We start from the raw sequence: 16,974 nt of genomic DNA on the forward strand, positions 1-16,974 counted from the left end.
CACGCACAGAAGCAACATGGAATCAACAACTGCGGACTTACTTCTTGGGGTCCCGCCCAGAAGTGAAACCGACCAATGAAACACTACCAACTCACTGTCTAGCTCGCTCAGAAGTGAACTCTGTGTATAAATGTTGTGATCATTTTGAAGATCGGGGCTCTTGTTTTTGACTGGTCGTTCCTTAGACCTGTCTCACACGGTGGTAGAACCTGAGCCCGGAGTACTCCGCAGAGTGCTTCGTGATTAGGTGATGTATTTGTATATTTTTGCCATTAAAGCAGATTATTGTTTAACCCTTATCCTGGCTGCTTTGAATTGTTCCTTCTTTTGAGAACCCGCTCATATAGGAACGGCGCGGAGCAGAGATTCTGCCCCAACAGTATGTGTCTTTGTCGTGGACGTGGTGCTCCTCTTCCCCTCCCGTCTCCCCATTTGATCATCAGCCTTAACGCCTGTCTACCATACTCATCGGCGCAGCAGTACTTCAAACGCGGTTTCTCATCCAGTCTTCGCCAGATCGTTCAGTTAGCCAGTGAGGTACTAACACTCTTCTGCCTCCTTGATTTAATGTGCGTTTTTGATTCCTTGTGTTGTTTTGACTTTGGGTTAATCCTGCTCTCCTTGTGCCCACAGGTCCACTACCACTTTGTCTGCTTGCCTGCTTCACCTAACCAACTGCTTACCAGACGCTCAACCATATCCCCTGCATTCATTCCACTTAGCCCCTCTCCAGCCACCAGCTTGCCAGCCACACTCACTCCCTCTCCTTGTTCCCTGCTCTGCCCGCTCTGCCAGCCTTCTTACCACTTATCCAGGCAATATTAGGCTCATGAAGTAATCAAATAAATGTTTTATCCCACATCAAAGTTAGACAAAAATGCTCATTCTTGTTCTCTGTGGGGGGACTTTGAAACTCAAATTACTCAAAAGTACACAGTAAAAGTAGTTCATATTATTTTTGCAAGTAGTCCTAGAAGTATTAAGTACAAACCTGGCAGTTTCATAAACTACTTATGGAAGAAATGTTTTTTAGACCACACCAAAGTTAGATGAAAATGCTCAATCTTTTTTCTCTGGAGGGGACTTTGAAACTCAAATTACTGAAAAAGTACAGAGTAAAAGTAGTTCATATTATTTTGCAAGTAGTCTAAGAAGTATTAAGTACAAACATGGCAGTTTCATAAACTACTTATGGAAGAAATGTTTTTTATCCCACACCAAAGTTAGATGAAAATGCTCAATCTTTTTTCTCTGGACGGGACTTTGAAACTCAAATTACTGAAAAAGTACACAGTAAAAGTAGTTCATATTATTTGTGCAAGTAGTCTAAGAAGTATTAAGTAGAAACCTGGCAGTGTCATAAACTAATTATGGAAGAAATGTTTTTTAGACCACATTAAAGTTGACAAGAATGCTCATTCTTGTTCTCTGGAGACGACTTTGAAACTCAAATTCCTCAAAAAGTACACAGTAAAAGTAGTTCATATTATTTGTGCAAGTAGTCTAAGAATTATTAAGTACAAACATGGCAGACTCATAAACTACTTATGGAAGAAATGTTTTTTATCCCACATCAAAGTTAGACGAAAATGCTCAATCTTTTTTCTCTGGAGGGGACTTTGAAACTCAAATTACTGAAAAGGTACACAGTAAAAGTAGTTCATATTATGTTTGCAAGTAGTCTAAGAAGTACTAAGTACAAACATGGCAGACTCATAAACTACTTATGGAAGACATTTTTTCTATCCCACATCAAAGTTAGACGAAAATGCTCCTTCTTGTTCTCTGGAGGGAATTTTGCCATTCTCAAAAAGTACACAGTAAAAGCAGTTCATAGTATTTGTGCAACAAGTTTATGAAGCAATAAGTCCTAACATTATTCTCATAAATTACCCTGTTCCTCAATCACAAATAATATAAAATGAACCACATGCCATCCTTTACTTTGAAATCCTCACCGGAAGTGTTCCTCTGTGGGATTTTCTGTAGCTTTAAAGTGGTCGAATATATAATACTGCACATACGAAACATCCAGCTTCCCAGGGTTGTTTTATTGCATTACCGTAAACCTGTAATTAATGGCGCACTCGAAATACAGGGGCGGCTGGTTTGACCACGCAAAAGTGAAAGACGGCTGGCTTGACCGCAGTTATATTTGGTGTTGAATTTGGAGTGGAAAATGTGAGAGAAACCACCCCGCTTGAGTCTAGAGTGATCAGAAGAACGTAAATGATTTTGCTGGAGATACACTATGTCTGCCTTTAGCTTCTGGAGGTGGGAAAACACCTCGCTGCACTTTACTGGATGATTGAGACCTCTAAAATTCCAGCTAACAAAAGTAGTTGCCGCCTGACACACACTCTGTGCCCTGTTTGCCTGGGTCATTGTGGGACCTTAGACAGTAATCTAGCCCCCTATCAGAAGGGTGAGGGAGAGGAAGGGAGGGAAAGGGGGGATGGGTCACCTTAAAAAAACTGAAATAAAACACACAGCAATAAGAACATAAACACCATTGAGAACCTAAAATAGAAGCTCCATATTTAATTGAAGTGATTGAAACAACATTCACAATAAAGAGCTGGTCCCTCCCCAACTTAGGGATTGCTACCCGCCCCCGATAACACTTGCACCTCAACGTGGACAGCTTACCTGGCGAGATCGAGCCCCGCCAAAACCATCAATAGCTTTAGATAAACCTTGTGCTAATAGATATAGACAAACCTCTAAGATGAACATTCATAACATGGTCTCAGTTAAAGTAACATACTTATTAACCAGTTATGAAAACATATGCAAACATCCAGTATTGATTGTTGAATGAAAAGTAGAGCAAGAAAAACGTGAACCTCCCCAGGAGTATAGGAGAGCAGTTGCTTGAACTAGCGGGCTGTAAGCCAACTGACTGTGTTATAAAATGTGGGCTAGTATGAGCAGCGCGAGCTGGCTTAAATTACACAATAATAAGAAAAACCACAAACGTTCGTAGCAGGCCCTAGCCCACAGCCCCATATACGTACATGTGGAAAATTGACACCATCACAGCCTCTTAGCATGCCTTTCACGTCCCTGAAGGCGGCTCTCTTCTTCGCGACTGCTTGGGTGTAGTCGGGGAATACTCTGATCCTGTCTCCGTGTGAGGTTGTGTTGAGCATATTTGTATAATATCAAAGTCATGTTTATGTTCATGTGTATGACATCATCATAATGTGCCTGAAACGTGGTGATGCTAATGAGCATGCGCAAAAACAATAAACGGCTCTTACTCCAGGCCAAACTCTGAGCGATAGTGGTCGTGTGCTTTTCTGTCCGTTAGCATACTTACACTACTTTGGCTGACTGCAAACGTGGAGACGTCTGCTGAATTATGTCTCGCGCAACAGGTTATGGGCCCAGTCAAGGAGGCCAAAGGTGGTTTAAGTTGTTATTCGACGGTGACGAGAAAAAACTTTGAGTTATGGGAGACAAGGTTTTTGGCGTACATGGAACTGCGCGGCCTCAGTGAAGTTATCCTGGAAGAGCTAGCGATAGACTACAACGGCGAACAAGCACTTGAAGAAGACGCAACAAAGAATGCAGAAGCATATGTTGAATTAGTGCAGTGTCTAGATAATAAGAGTTTATCACTCATAATGAGAGACGCGAAACGAGATGGAAGAAAAGCGTTGGCAATACTCCGAGAGCACTACGCGGGAAAGGACAAACCACGAGTCGTGAGCCTGTACTGTGAACTCTCTTCTCTCCACAAAGCAATCAACGAGACCGTTACTGATTATATTATTCGAGCGGAGACTATATTCACGTCTTTGAGAAGGGCCGAAGAAAATATCAGTGACGGGTTGCAGATTGCCATGGTAGTGAAGGGGTTACCGGACACATTCAACCCGTTTGTCGTGCACGTCACTCAAACCAATGACCGTCTAACGTTCGGTGAGTTCAAAGCTAAACTGCGGAGCTATGAGAGCACTGACGAATATAGGACGAGTGACGTGAATGCGAACGAGGACGGCGTTATGAGGACTAGCGGGACGAGGACGTGGAAGAGGGAAGAAGATGGACTTAGCTGACATTGAATGCTACACATGCGGGAAGATGGGGCATATGGCTAGGACATGCCCTCACGAGATCCAAGCGAGGTGAGAGGAGCGACGATGGGAAACGCCACACCGAGGAAGAGGCCGAGGCAGAGGACTGGGCCCTGATCAGTTGAAGAAGGAAGACGGAGACACGGAGGATGATACCGGTGCATCATTCTTTTCCAAAATAAGTGACTGTCAAAATCGAGTGGGAAATAAGAGAGGTCTTATGGTCGACTGTGGTGCAACGACACACATGGTTAATGACCCGGCAAAGTTTAAGACAATCGATAAGAGCTTTAGACCCGAGGACCATGTGATAGAGCTGTCAGATGGAACAAAAACGACCGGGATAGCGAAGATGAGAGGAGAAGCCAAAGTTGTTCTGCTCGACAGCGAAGGACGGCAAGTGATAACGAGGCTCAAACGAGCGCTTTACATCCCATCTTTTCCACAGGACATTTTCTCCGTGAAAGCAGCGACAGCCAGCGGAGCTGAGGTCCGCTTCAAGGACGGTGATGATTCAAATGGATGTGTATGGTAGGCTATATTACCTTAGCACAGTAGAGGATGAAAATACTGATGATGTGTGTAATGGTTGTCATGACATCCAGACATGGCATAGAATACTTGGTCATTGTAATTTTGAGGATGTGTCTAAACTTGAGAAAGTGGTTAAAGGTATGTCGATCAAAGGGAAACATGACATGTCTAACCATAACTGTGAAATATGTACGCAGGGAAAATGTACTCAAAGCAGAAACAGGCAGGCAGATACAAAAGCTAAGACAGTACTTGAGCTAGTACATACAGACCTATGCGGTCCAATAGAACCAGCAAATAAAGACGGGTATAGATATGCAATAGCATTTACTGATGATTATAGTGGGATGATTTTTCACTACTTTATCAAAGCAAAGAGTGATACAGCAAAAGCTACTGAAATATTCATAGCGGATACTGCTCCGTATGGACACATTAAGTGCATAAGATCTGACAACGGTACTGAATTTACCGGGCATGAGTTTCAAACTTCACTTAGGACGAAAGGGATAAGGCACGAGACAAGTGCCCCATACTCACCTCACCAGAACGGTACTGCCGAGAGAGGTTGGAGGACGTTATTTGAGATGTCACGATGCATGCTATTAGAGAGTAACCTCCCAAAGCAGTTATGGACATATGCTGTACAAACAGCAGCACAGATACGTAACAGGTGTTACTGTAAGCGTTTAGAGCAGACACCATACCGTGTTTTTACTGGCAAAACACCCGACTTGTCCAACATGAAAATATTTGGCTCTGAATGCTACGGGTATAAGCAGGATAAGAAGAAGCTAGATTCTAGATGTGCAAAGGGTATTTTTGTAGGATACGACAAATATAGCCCAGCATTCCAAGTATTTTATCCTGAGACAGGGAAAGTCCTGAAACATAAGCTGGTAAAATGTATCACAAAGAGTAGGGCAGATAGTCAGACTCAGACAAATCATAATATGGATTTTGACACTTATGGAGAAACTATTCCCACAACACCAGCAGGGACAAAAATTGTGAACCAGAATCAGAGAGAGCCTAATGTGGGTGTACAGTCCTATAATGAGGAGAATGTTGAGGCTAGTCAGATCCAGACAGATGGTACTCAAAGAGAACAGGGAGAGAGGGCACGACGCTATCCCACTAGACAAAGAAACGCTCCAGAATGTTTAATGGAGTATCAGTGAAAGGCTGATTGTAATGATGAAGGTGAAAATGTAGATGATTTCTACAGGGTTGCTTGTGACGTACCAAAAACATACATGCAGGCTGTCGGCTCTAAGAAATCAAAAATGTGGGCTGATGCAATGAAAGAGGAGATGAACTCTTTAACAGAGAATGAGACCTTCAGTCTGACCACACTGCCAAAGGGCAAGCAACCAGTGGGAGGTCGTTGGGTATATGCAGTAAAGGAAAGCCCAGACGGATCTGAGATTTTTAAAGCCAGATATGTAGCTAAAGGCTATAGTCAAGTAGAGGGAATTGATTACAAGGAAACTTTTTCACCGACAGCAAATATGACTTCTGTACGTACATTGATGCAGGTGGCTATACAGGAGGATCTTATCCTACACCAAATGGATGTGAAGACAGCTTATCTCCATGCACCAATAGACTGTGAGTTATATATGAAACGGCCCGAAGGTTTTGAGGCAAAATCTAAAACAGGGGAACACTTAGTGTGCAAACTCAACAAGTCATTGTATGGTTTAAAGCAATCCGGGCGAAACTGGAACAAGTTACTGCATGATCATCTTACAGAGAATGGGTTTGTGCAAAATGATGCTGATCATTGTGTCTACAGAAAAGAGTCTGAGAAAGAAAGAGTTATTCTGTTGATATGGGTAGATGACCTACTTATAGCGGCCAATAACAACGGCTCACTCAGTGATGTCAAAGAGATGTTGAAGAGGAAGTTTAAAACGAAAGATTTGGGGGAACTTAAATACTTCCTAGGTATCGACTTTACACATAGTGAGGGGGAGATCAAAATGAGCCAAAAGAGACACATAGCAAAGATGCTAGAGAGGTTTGGCATGTCAGAGTGCAAACCAAGGTCAACTCCATGCGAGCAAAAGTTACATTTTGACACTGAGGGTGAAGTTATCGATTCAACAGGATACAGAGAGATAGTAGGTAGCTTGATATACATTATGACATATACTAGACCTGATCTGAGCTGGATTGTGAGTAAACTATCACAACACTTAGCAGAACCAAAACAACAACATTGGGCTGCAGCAAAACAACTGTTGAGGTATCTAAAGGGTACAATAGACCAAGAGCTACATTACAAGAAAAGTGAGGAAAGCCTAAAGCTTGAGGGGTACAGTGATGCTGATTGGGCAGCCGATCAAAATGATAGGAGAAGCACAACTGGATATTGTTTCAGCTTAACTGAAAATGGTCCGGTTATATCCTGGAAAAACATGAAGCAGCCAACAGTGGCGCTATCGACCTGTGAGGCCGAGTACATGGCATTAGCGGCTACTACTCAAGAGAGCATGTACCTTGTACAGTTATTAAAAGGGGTAGATCGTAATGGCCCACATGTACCAGTGAAGATATACGAGGACAACCAGGGAGCAATAGCTCTATCCAAAGACCCTGTATCCAGACAGAGAAGCAAGCATGTAGACATCAAATACCATTTTGTACGATCTGCACATGCTGAGGGGAAGATATCTATTACATATTGTCCTACTGCAGATATGGTAGCTGATGTCCTAACCAAGCCGTTGACAAAGGCACCATTTGACAAGTTCAAAGGGTATTTGTTTGGAGAGTAATGTAAATTGCAGGTATACAAATGCAAGAGAAGCTTTTGTTTTGTTTATTTGGATTCTGTGTACCACTGTAGAGAGTTATCAACATGTCTTTGAGTGGGAGTGTTGAGCATATTTGTATAATATCAAAGTCATGTTTATGTTCATGTGTATGACATTATCATAATGTGCCTGAAACGTGGTGATGCTAATGAGCATGCGCAAAAACAATAAATGGCTCTTACTCCAGGCCAAACTCTGAGCGATAGTGGTCGTGTGTTTTTCTGTCCGTTAGCATACTTACACTACTTTGGCTGACTGCAAACGTGGAGACGTCTGCTGAATTATGTCTCGCGCAACACGTTGTCGGATCTGTGGCCGTGACTGCCTTGCGGAGGGTCGCTTCCTTCTCCCGGTAATAGTGAAATCTCACCACAAAGGCGCGGGGTGGCTGGTCCTCCTGGGGCCGCTCCCGTAGGGTGCGATGGCAGCTGTCTAGTAATGGCTCCTTTTCTAAGCCCAGCATTTCCTGGAGTAGTTTAGCTACAAAGTCAGTTGGGTTCTTCCCTGCCTCCCGTTTTTCTTGTATCCCGGTGATGCTGAGGTTGCACCTCCTAGACCGCGCCTCCAGGTCCTCACTCCTGTCAGAGAAGATTTTCATGTTCTTTTTTAGCTGCTGCACGTCTCGTTCGAGAGTGGTAATGAGGTTCGAGTGATCATTAGCGGCAGTATCCAGGCTCTCGACCCGGTCCTCCAAAGACTTGGTGCGGCTGCTGACGCAGTCAACGGCGGATCTCAGCTCATCCCTCAATTGGCTTATTTCACGTCGTAGTCCTTTAGACTGCATCTCGGCGTTGTCATCAATTTTCTTCAGCAGGTTCTCTCTGAGAGATTGAATGGCCCGTAAAATGGCGGTCTCATCACCTCGTGCTGCGCTAGCGGCTAGGGGCCCTGCCCCAGCACCTTTAGCCGGGCTAGCACTATTAGCTTTCGGATCTGGCGCAGCAGACGCCGTTTTGCGAGAGGAAGAACAGCTTTGATTAAAGTTGCTTGAATATAGTGTAGAGCAGCGGTTTTCAAAGTGTGAGGCGCGCCTCTCCTGGGGGGCGCCAGAGAGCTTCAGGGGAGGCGCAGCATGAGACACAAAAGAACGAGAAAAAGACGAGTAAAGTGACACTTGCCCACTTATGGCTGTCTGTGGAGACCGAGTTCCCCCACCTCGCCAAAAAGGCTGTAAAAGTGCTCATTCCCTTCACCTCCACCTACCTGTGTGAGTGCAGGTTTTCCGCATTGACTTTGATCAAAAGCAAGTACCGGTCAAGGCTGCAGCCAGAGGATGATCTGCGTTTATTCCTCTGTGCATCAAAGACGCAGGCTCATTGTTCCCACTAAAGTAGGGGTGAGTGTAATAAGGAGGCAAAGTTGACGTTCAGTGTGTTACCGGGAGCATATAAGGATTTATCCACCATGTTGAAAATGTTAAAAAAAATATGTCTTGAGAACACGGCGTGCGGAAATATACGGGTCGTGCTGCAGCTAGATGTGCCTGTCCTCTGTAAGAAGCTGTCGGCGACTGACATGCAAGGAAGAACGGCTGTCCACAGGCTGTTCCAACTTTAACAACTGTATTAACTTCCAGGGTAGTGAATTGAACATGCAATTGTAATTGGGTGTGTGGTATATTTTCCTGCACGGACACGCATGTTCCAAAACACACAAACTGAACAACACTAAATTTTTCGATCGCTACCAGCGTCCTTGCGATCTTGTTATAATAACAAGTGCATGTTACTGATGCAATATGGTTGAGACCATTCGGGCTTATTCTAGAGGGGTGCAAGGAATAGTCCAAGTAGTGGGGGAGTTTTATACAATATGTTTAAAACGTAAAAATAAAAAGGTTTAAAAAAGTTATTGTTTAATGTTTTAAGGAGGTGACCCTACTCAGCCAATCAAATCGGTGCAGTCAGCACGATAGATTCAAACACACATAGAGACACGACAAGAGGAGAGAAACAGTCGGAGTAATTTCAAATGGCGGAAGGTAGACAGCGAAAACAGAGCATTTAATTACATTTTCTCTTATTGGACCTCTTTGAAATGCAATTGAATACCCCTGCATTATAGCAACAACAACAATAATAATAGTAATAATAATAATAACAGCAATAATAATTGGGAGGGGGGGCGCGGCTGTTCTTATGTTCTCTGAGGGGAGGCTCACCTACCCACACTTTGAAAACCCCTGGCGTAGAGGGTAGTTGTTTAATATAAATATTCTGATTCTGGCGAGGAGCTCGAGAAATGCGACCTCACATGGCTCCGCTCAGACCGGAAGTTCCGCAGCAGCTAACTTTTTTGCTCCGATTTTTACATAAAAATGGAATTATGGATTATAAATAATTGGTTCAAAGCCACAGATACATTATTAACCTATGGATCAACCGATTCAGCCGCGTTTTTTCTCGTTTTAATGCCATTGAACACGTCTTTTGATCAGATTGACAGCTACGGTGAGAGGGTCTCCCGTAAAAGCTCCGTAAAGGTACGTGTTGTGATGTCTGTGTTTGCTTCCCCTGTCGCGACTTCGGATCGCTTAGTGGTGATACTATATTTAAATAATCGGTGGAGTCTCAGCTTTTCGGATATATTGTATGTGCAGTTTCGATAAGTAATAAGGGTATCTTTATTTTGAATTCTGTGCGTTTTTTTCCGCTTAGTGCTTATTCAGAGGCTTTGTATTACCCTTGTGTTTTGTTTTGGTAAAAATGGTTAATATCTTATGTTAGCTGAGATTCTTCCCGTTAATCTGGTGCTACACATGAATAGTTTCATAAATGTTAAGAAGCCCTGAGACACAGTCTCGAAAAAAAACGGTGGGATGGGGGGGTCGACTGGGGGGACCGCCGTGCTTAAGAGGTTAAAAAACTCTCAAAAAATATCATAATTATTAGAAAAATGAAAGAGGGAATTTAACACTACGTCAACACTACTGTGATTATTCCAAAAATACTGTCATTTAAGTTATACTGTATATCTCAAAGTCACCTATTATAAGTGTTTTATTGTATTCTGTTTTAACGAAGGAGAAACTCAGCTGTTCCCTAAATTGAATGAAAACGACTTTTAAAATGTGAAAGTGTGTCTCTGAATCTGAAGACTACTTGAAATTAAGTGCCAGCGAGAGATCCATTAGCAATAAAAACTCTGAGCGTTGCCGTCGAAGCACTGGTTCCCTGTAGAGTTTCCATGTGTGCACCTATAATGAAATGTAGCGCTGCTTATTCTAACACTAACACACGTGCCTGAACACTGAAAACCCTCCGACTGAAGGGACCGTTTGGGAAGTATTATATGAATTAAAGAAGATGAACACCACTCTTGTGCATTTTAAGGCAAGGCAAGGCAAGGCAAGTTTATTTATATAACACTTTTCAACACAAGGCAATTCAAAGTGCTTTACAAAAAATGAAAGACATTAAGAAAATGGCATTTAAAATCAGTCATTAAAAATAAAAGTTAATAAAATAAACATTAAAAGAAAAAATGCATGGATAAAAGTTACAGTGCTGTCTAAGATATGAATAGTTCAATTAAAAGCAGCGACAAAAAGAAAAGTCTTCAGCCTGGATTTAAAAGTAGTAAGAGTTGCAGCGGACCTGCAGGTTTCTGGGAGTTTGTTCCAGATATTTGGAGCATAATAACTGAACGCTGCTTCTCCATGTTTAGTTCTGACTCTGGGGACAGAAAGCTGACCAGTCCCTGAAGACCTGAGAGATCTGGATGGTTCATAATTTTGCAGGAGGTCAGAAATGTATTTTGGGCCGAAACCATTCAGTGGTTTATAAGCAGCAGCAGTATTTTTGAAATATATTCTTTGACACACAGGAAGCCAGTGTAAAGACTTCAGAACAGGAGTGATGTGATCCACTTTCTTAGTGTTAGTGAGGACTCGAGCAGCGGCGTTCTGAATCAGCTGCAGCTTTCTAATAGATTTTTTAGTGAGACCTGTGAAGACACCATTGCAGTAGTCGAGTCTACTGAAGATAAAAGCATGGACAAGTTTTTCCAAATCCTGCTGTCACATTAGTCTTTTAATCCTAGATATGTTCTTTAGGTGATATTAAGCTGATTTAGTAACTGTTTTAATGTGACTGTTGTAACTCAGGTCAGAGTCCATGACACCACCTCGATTTCTGGCTTTATCTGTTGTTTTGAACATTGCAGACTGAAGCTCAGCGCTAACTTTTATACCAAAAACCATTACCTCAGTTGTGTCTTTGTTTAATTGGAGAAAGTTCTGACACATCCAGTCATTGATTTGTTCAATGCACTTACTCAGTGTTTGAATTGGAGCATAGTCTCCTGGTGAAATTGTTACGTACATTTGTGTGTCATCTGCATAGCTATGGTAACTTATTTTGTTGTTCTTCATTATCTGAGCCAGTGGTAGCATGTAGATGTTAAAGAGAAGAGGCCCCAAGATGGAGCCTTGAGTTACCCCACATGTCATATTTGTCAACTCAGATGTGTAGTCACCTATAGAAACCAAGTTGTTTCTTTCCTTTAAGTAGGATTCAAACCAATGTATAACTGTTTCCGAAAGTCCCACCCAGTTTTCCAGTCGGTCTCGTAATATGTTGTGGTCAACAGTGTCAAACGCTGCACTGAGATCTAATAATACTAACACTGAAGTTCTGCCACTGTCTGTGTTTAAGTGGATGTCATTGAAGACCTTTACAAGAGCAGTCTCAGTGCTGTGGTTTGGACGAAAGCCTGACTGGAACACATCGAAACAGTTATTTAAATGCAAGAAGTTACTCAACTGTTGAAAAACAACTTTTTCAATGATTTTACCTAGAAATGGCAGGTTTGATATGGGCCTGTAATTGTTCATTACTGAAGCATCTAGATTATTATTTTTTAAGAGCGGTTTAATGACTGCAGTTTTCAGGGCCTGTGGAAAATTACCTGAGTGAAGAGATTTGTTTACTATATGAAGTAGATCTGAGGCCATGCAAGGAAAAACATCTTTGAAAAATCCTGTTGGAATAATATCAAGGCAGCAGGAGGAGGATTTCAGAAGTTGAATAATGTCCTCTAGGTTTTTATCATTAATCTGATGGAACTGTGTCATGATGTCTGAATTTATATTAGGTGGACATTTGCTGTACCTGATACAGAGGCACTGACTGCTTGTCTGATTTTCTGAATTTTTTTAGTGAAGAAGGAGGCAAAACCATTGCACGCCCTGGTGGATAGAAATTCAGAGGCTACTGACACTGGGGGGGGTTAGTTAGTCTGTCGACGGTAGCAAACAAGGCACGTGCGTTGTTTTTGTTTTTGGTAATGATGTCAGAGAAGAAAGACTGTCGTGCGTTTTTCAATTCCAAATTATAAAGGCCAAGTCTCTCTTTATAGATTTCAAAGTGAACCTGGAGATTTGTTTTTCGCCACCTACGTTCAGCTTTTCGACACTCTCTTTTTTCTGCTCTCACGGTCATGGCCTTTCTCCATGGAGATATTTTCTTGCCAGACACTTCCTTTACCTTAGTTGGAGCAATGGCATCTATAACATTTAGAATTTTTGAATTCAAATGATCTACTAGCTAATTTACTGGGATGTTAGCAGGGGCGAGTGTGGAAGAAAAATTCTGAGTAAACATTTCCCTAGTATTTTCAGTTAAATATCGCTTTGTGGTTACCTCTTTTTGAACATTTTTGTGAACAGAAACAGAGCTCTCAAAGAAAACACAGGAATGGTCAGAGAGTGCAACCTCAGTCACCACAACCTTAGAGATATTCAGACCCTTTGAGATAATTAAGTCCAGAGTGTGCCCCTTATTGTGCGTGGGCTCCGTCACATGCTGAGTCAGTCCATAGCTATCAAGAACACAAAACAGTTCTTTAGCCCCTCTGTCCTGGGGGTTGTCAACATTGATGTTAAAATCACCAACAATGACTAGACCAGGGGTGGGGAACTTTTTCCTCTCAAGGGCCATTTCAATTTTTTAAACATCCTGCGAGGGCCGTACAAATTATTGACCTCTGCTTAAAAATACTAAAATCACAGCCCATTCATTTCGCCTTTCTTTCATGCCGTGCAAAGAAAAAGCAAACTCTTAATCCAGATATTTTACCATGACTCATGCATGCATTCACGTGCACGGTTGTGGCATGACCACCAAAACAGAAAGTATATTGGACACAAGATATGTGCAAATGTATTTCGTTTACTACCCATGTTGACGTGATTTAATAGTGGGGGGGGGGACCTAACCTCCTCTAAGGGGGTCCTCACCTCCCCGGGAAGATTTTTTTTAAATGTTGAAGTTAAAAGCATCAATCTGGTGCACTTTGAGAGCAACATTAGGAGATCTATGGATACATCTCTCAACATCCATATGAAACAGAACTGGAAGCAGATGTATTTTTCTTTATGGATATTTTACAAATCACTCCCCTTTCAAACTGTATTCTTGTTTATTAATAACAACTTTTATTTACTGTCATATAGTATTTTATACCTGTTTACTTTATTCTATTGTTTTTTAGAACTATAATGATCATATAAAGAAGTACCTTTACCTCACTGGTTGGAGAAAAAGCTTCTTATATTCGTTAGCATAGCTAGCTAACCAGATGCTAATAACAACAAAGTTATTGACTGTATGATCAGTTTGACAGATGAACAGATCACCACTGGGCTTACAACTAAAGACACAGCCACGCAGAAACTGCGGCATGTGTACGGCTCCTTATGGGTACTGCAATTTTTGGAAGTGCCGAAGTGACGTTCTATTGCTCCCCTGCCATGCTCCCCTGTCAGACGAGACATATACCACGTGATGACACGTTCGACTCGTGTTGTGTTCAAGGACCCTGACCTTGGCCAGGAAAAACAGGCACTCGCCTGTTTAATTTTTTTGTCTACATTTCTTTAATTTTTTTCTTTTTTGCGTGTGTTTATAAATTACTTCGAGGGCCGTAGCAAATGTTCTCGCGGGCCGTATACGGCCCGGGGGCCGGAGGTTCCCCACCCCTGGACTAGACGGTCAAAGTCAATACACACTATAGACAGCAACTCGGTAAAATCATCAAAAAAGCTTGCACAGTATTTGGGTGGTCTATAGATATTTAGGAACAGAGCTCGAGAGGAGCATTTCAGCTGAAGGGCCACATATTCAAAAGAAGCAAAGTTCCCATAAGATGTCTTCCTGCATTGAAGGGAATCATTGAACAAAATAGCAACTCCACCCCCTTTCTTATGCATTCTTTCCTGACTCATAAAACTAAAGTTGGGAGGGGTTGATTAAATAAGAACAGCTGCACTGTTATTTTGTTCAATCCAAGTTTCTGTTAAAAACATAAAATCAGGATTGTGCTCAGTGATAAAATCATTGATTAAAAATGTTTTTCCTGCCAAAGACCTGACATTTAATAAAGCTAGTTTAAGTTCGTTAAACACACTATCAGTAAGGTTTTTTGTAACAAGCTGTGGCTGACATGGAATCACTGGTCAATTTGATAAACTCACACAAACGTTTCAGTGCTTCCTGTATCTAAGATGATTCACTACTCTTAATCTATTACCTATCAACACAGATATCGGCAAAGCTACAGGCAGGCAGGGCCCTGGCATGTCCTGGAAAAAGTTGAGAGTGCCATAAGCCTTTGAGCCTGGACCCAGCAAATATCAGTTTGCAGTGTTTTGTACCCACACATCCCTATCAGGCTTTGAAGGGGAGGGAGGACCCACCACCCTGCTCCTCTCATCATAGGAGGGCAGGGTGAGGTCTACACTGTACTGTAGGAAGGGGGGGTTGGAAATCTGCTTCCATCTTCCTTGTATTGTTTTGGTTTGGATGATTGTGGTAGGCATGGTGATGAAGCCGGGGGAGATGATGCGCGTCTCTGCTTAGGTGATTTTGGTGGGCGTCGTTGAGGGGCGGGGGTAAAGGACATTCTGCCAACCCTGCGTGTCGCCTTCATGCGGTCATTGAACTCCAGGGGGGAGGGCGAGGGTGAAAGGGTGAGCGGAGAGTAGAGAGAGCTAGGGGATGAATGAAGAGTATCCTCAAAGGCGTTGACAGGGGGGGTGACGGGCAGTGGAGACTCCTCCATTTGTGTCATAGGCACTAGGGATCGACCGATATGGCTTTTTCAAGGCTACCGATACCGATTATTAGTAATCAAGGAGAACGATAACCGATATTTGGAACCGATATACATTTCCAGTAAAATCAGAAAATCTTGGTGTCTAAATGTAGAATATTACAAACACAACCTCTTTGAAATGCATTGAAGCATATATTATGTTTAATTAACTTTTAAACATCTTACAACTTTTTTTAGTGCAGCCATAGATCTGCAATGAGTTAGAGAGAGACAGAGTTAAAAGTGGGGCTGCAGCCTGACATGCTTAACTAATAATAATTTATTATATCAAAACAATGCCTGTCTATCTAGCATAAAATCCCAATAAACTGCTAGCAACTGTAAAACAGTAGTGCTAGCTAATGTTTTGCAAAATATTAAAAGTGAGGCTATTACAGTAGACCTAACGTTAGTCTAGTAGCCTCACTTCTAATATCTTGCTAAACATTTGCTAGATACATGTTGGCTAGCTAATGAGCTTCACATATCAACCTGAAAAACTGCGAGGCTCCACTCGCAGCCCCCCCTCCGCACCACTCCGCTGCGAGACGCTGCACGCACCCCCAACTCTGACTGACTTCCCGCGTCCCTGTGTAACTGGGAAACTGATAGAATTGGATCATAAGATCGTGGTGTTTTTGCAACTTCAGCATAGGGGTTTGGGATGTGTATTGAACTTCGGCTTTCAACTGATTTACCTTCGAAACACATGTATGGCTTTGCCGCTCAGCGCTGCTGCATGCCTCTGTCTGTGTCTGCGTTATTCGCACCTGCCTGTAATCTGAGAAGGTCCCACCTCTCTGGCTGGCTCCCGCTCGGAAAATCTTCAGTGTTGATTGACACTTCAGTAATAGCCTATCAGATAGCGCTGTGGGCGGGACATTGCTCGTGTACAGAGTGGTGACTGCAGCCAGAGAAAGGGCAGCACCAGAGCCAAAGTTGTATCTGCAATTTCATTTAAAAAAAAGGCTGATACCGATAATCGGTCAAATGCGGAATATCGGCCCCGATAATCGGCCGATTATCGGTCGACCCCTAATAGGCACTGTTCGAAATGGGGGGGAGCCAGGGGGAGCCGAAGACGGAGGGAGCTCCCCTGAAGGCTGACTTTGAGATAAATAGGGGGAGCCCAAAACAATCGTGCATATTTGTGTCACACAGATTAGAAATGCTGAGTTTCTGTAAATAACAGTTCTTGAAATAAATAATAGTTATTGTTCATTACAGTTTCTGAATATTTGTTTTATATTTGTGAATATGTCTGGGTGTTGCCATCTGTACGTGGTGGCGCAGCATTCTTTACGCTACTTACGTTGCTATGGTTGCGGCGGTTATGCCGGCGCGGTATTTGAAATGTTCATATTGATATTTTTTTAACTGGCTTTGTAATAAAAAATATGGCAAAACGAAAACAGTCAAGCGTCACAGCTTTTGGATTCACA

The sequence above is a fragment of the Notothenia rossii genome (assembly GCF_949606895.1).
Source record: "Notothenia rossii genome assembly, chromosome: 9".
Classification (NCBI taxonomy): Eukaryota; Metazoa; Chordata; class Actinopteri; order Perciformes; family Nototheniidae; genus Notothenia; species Notothenia rossii.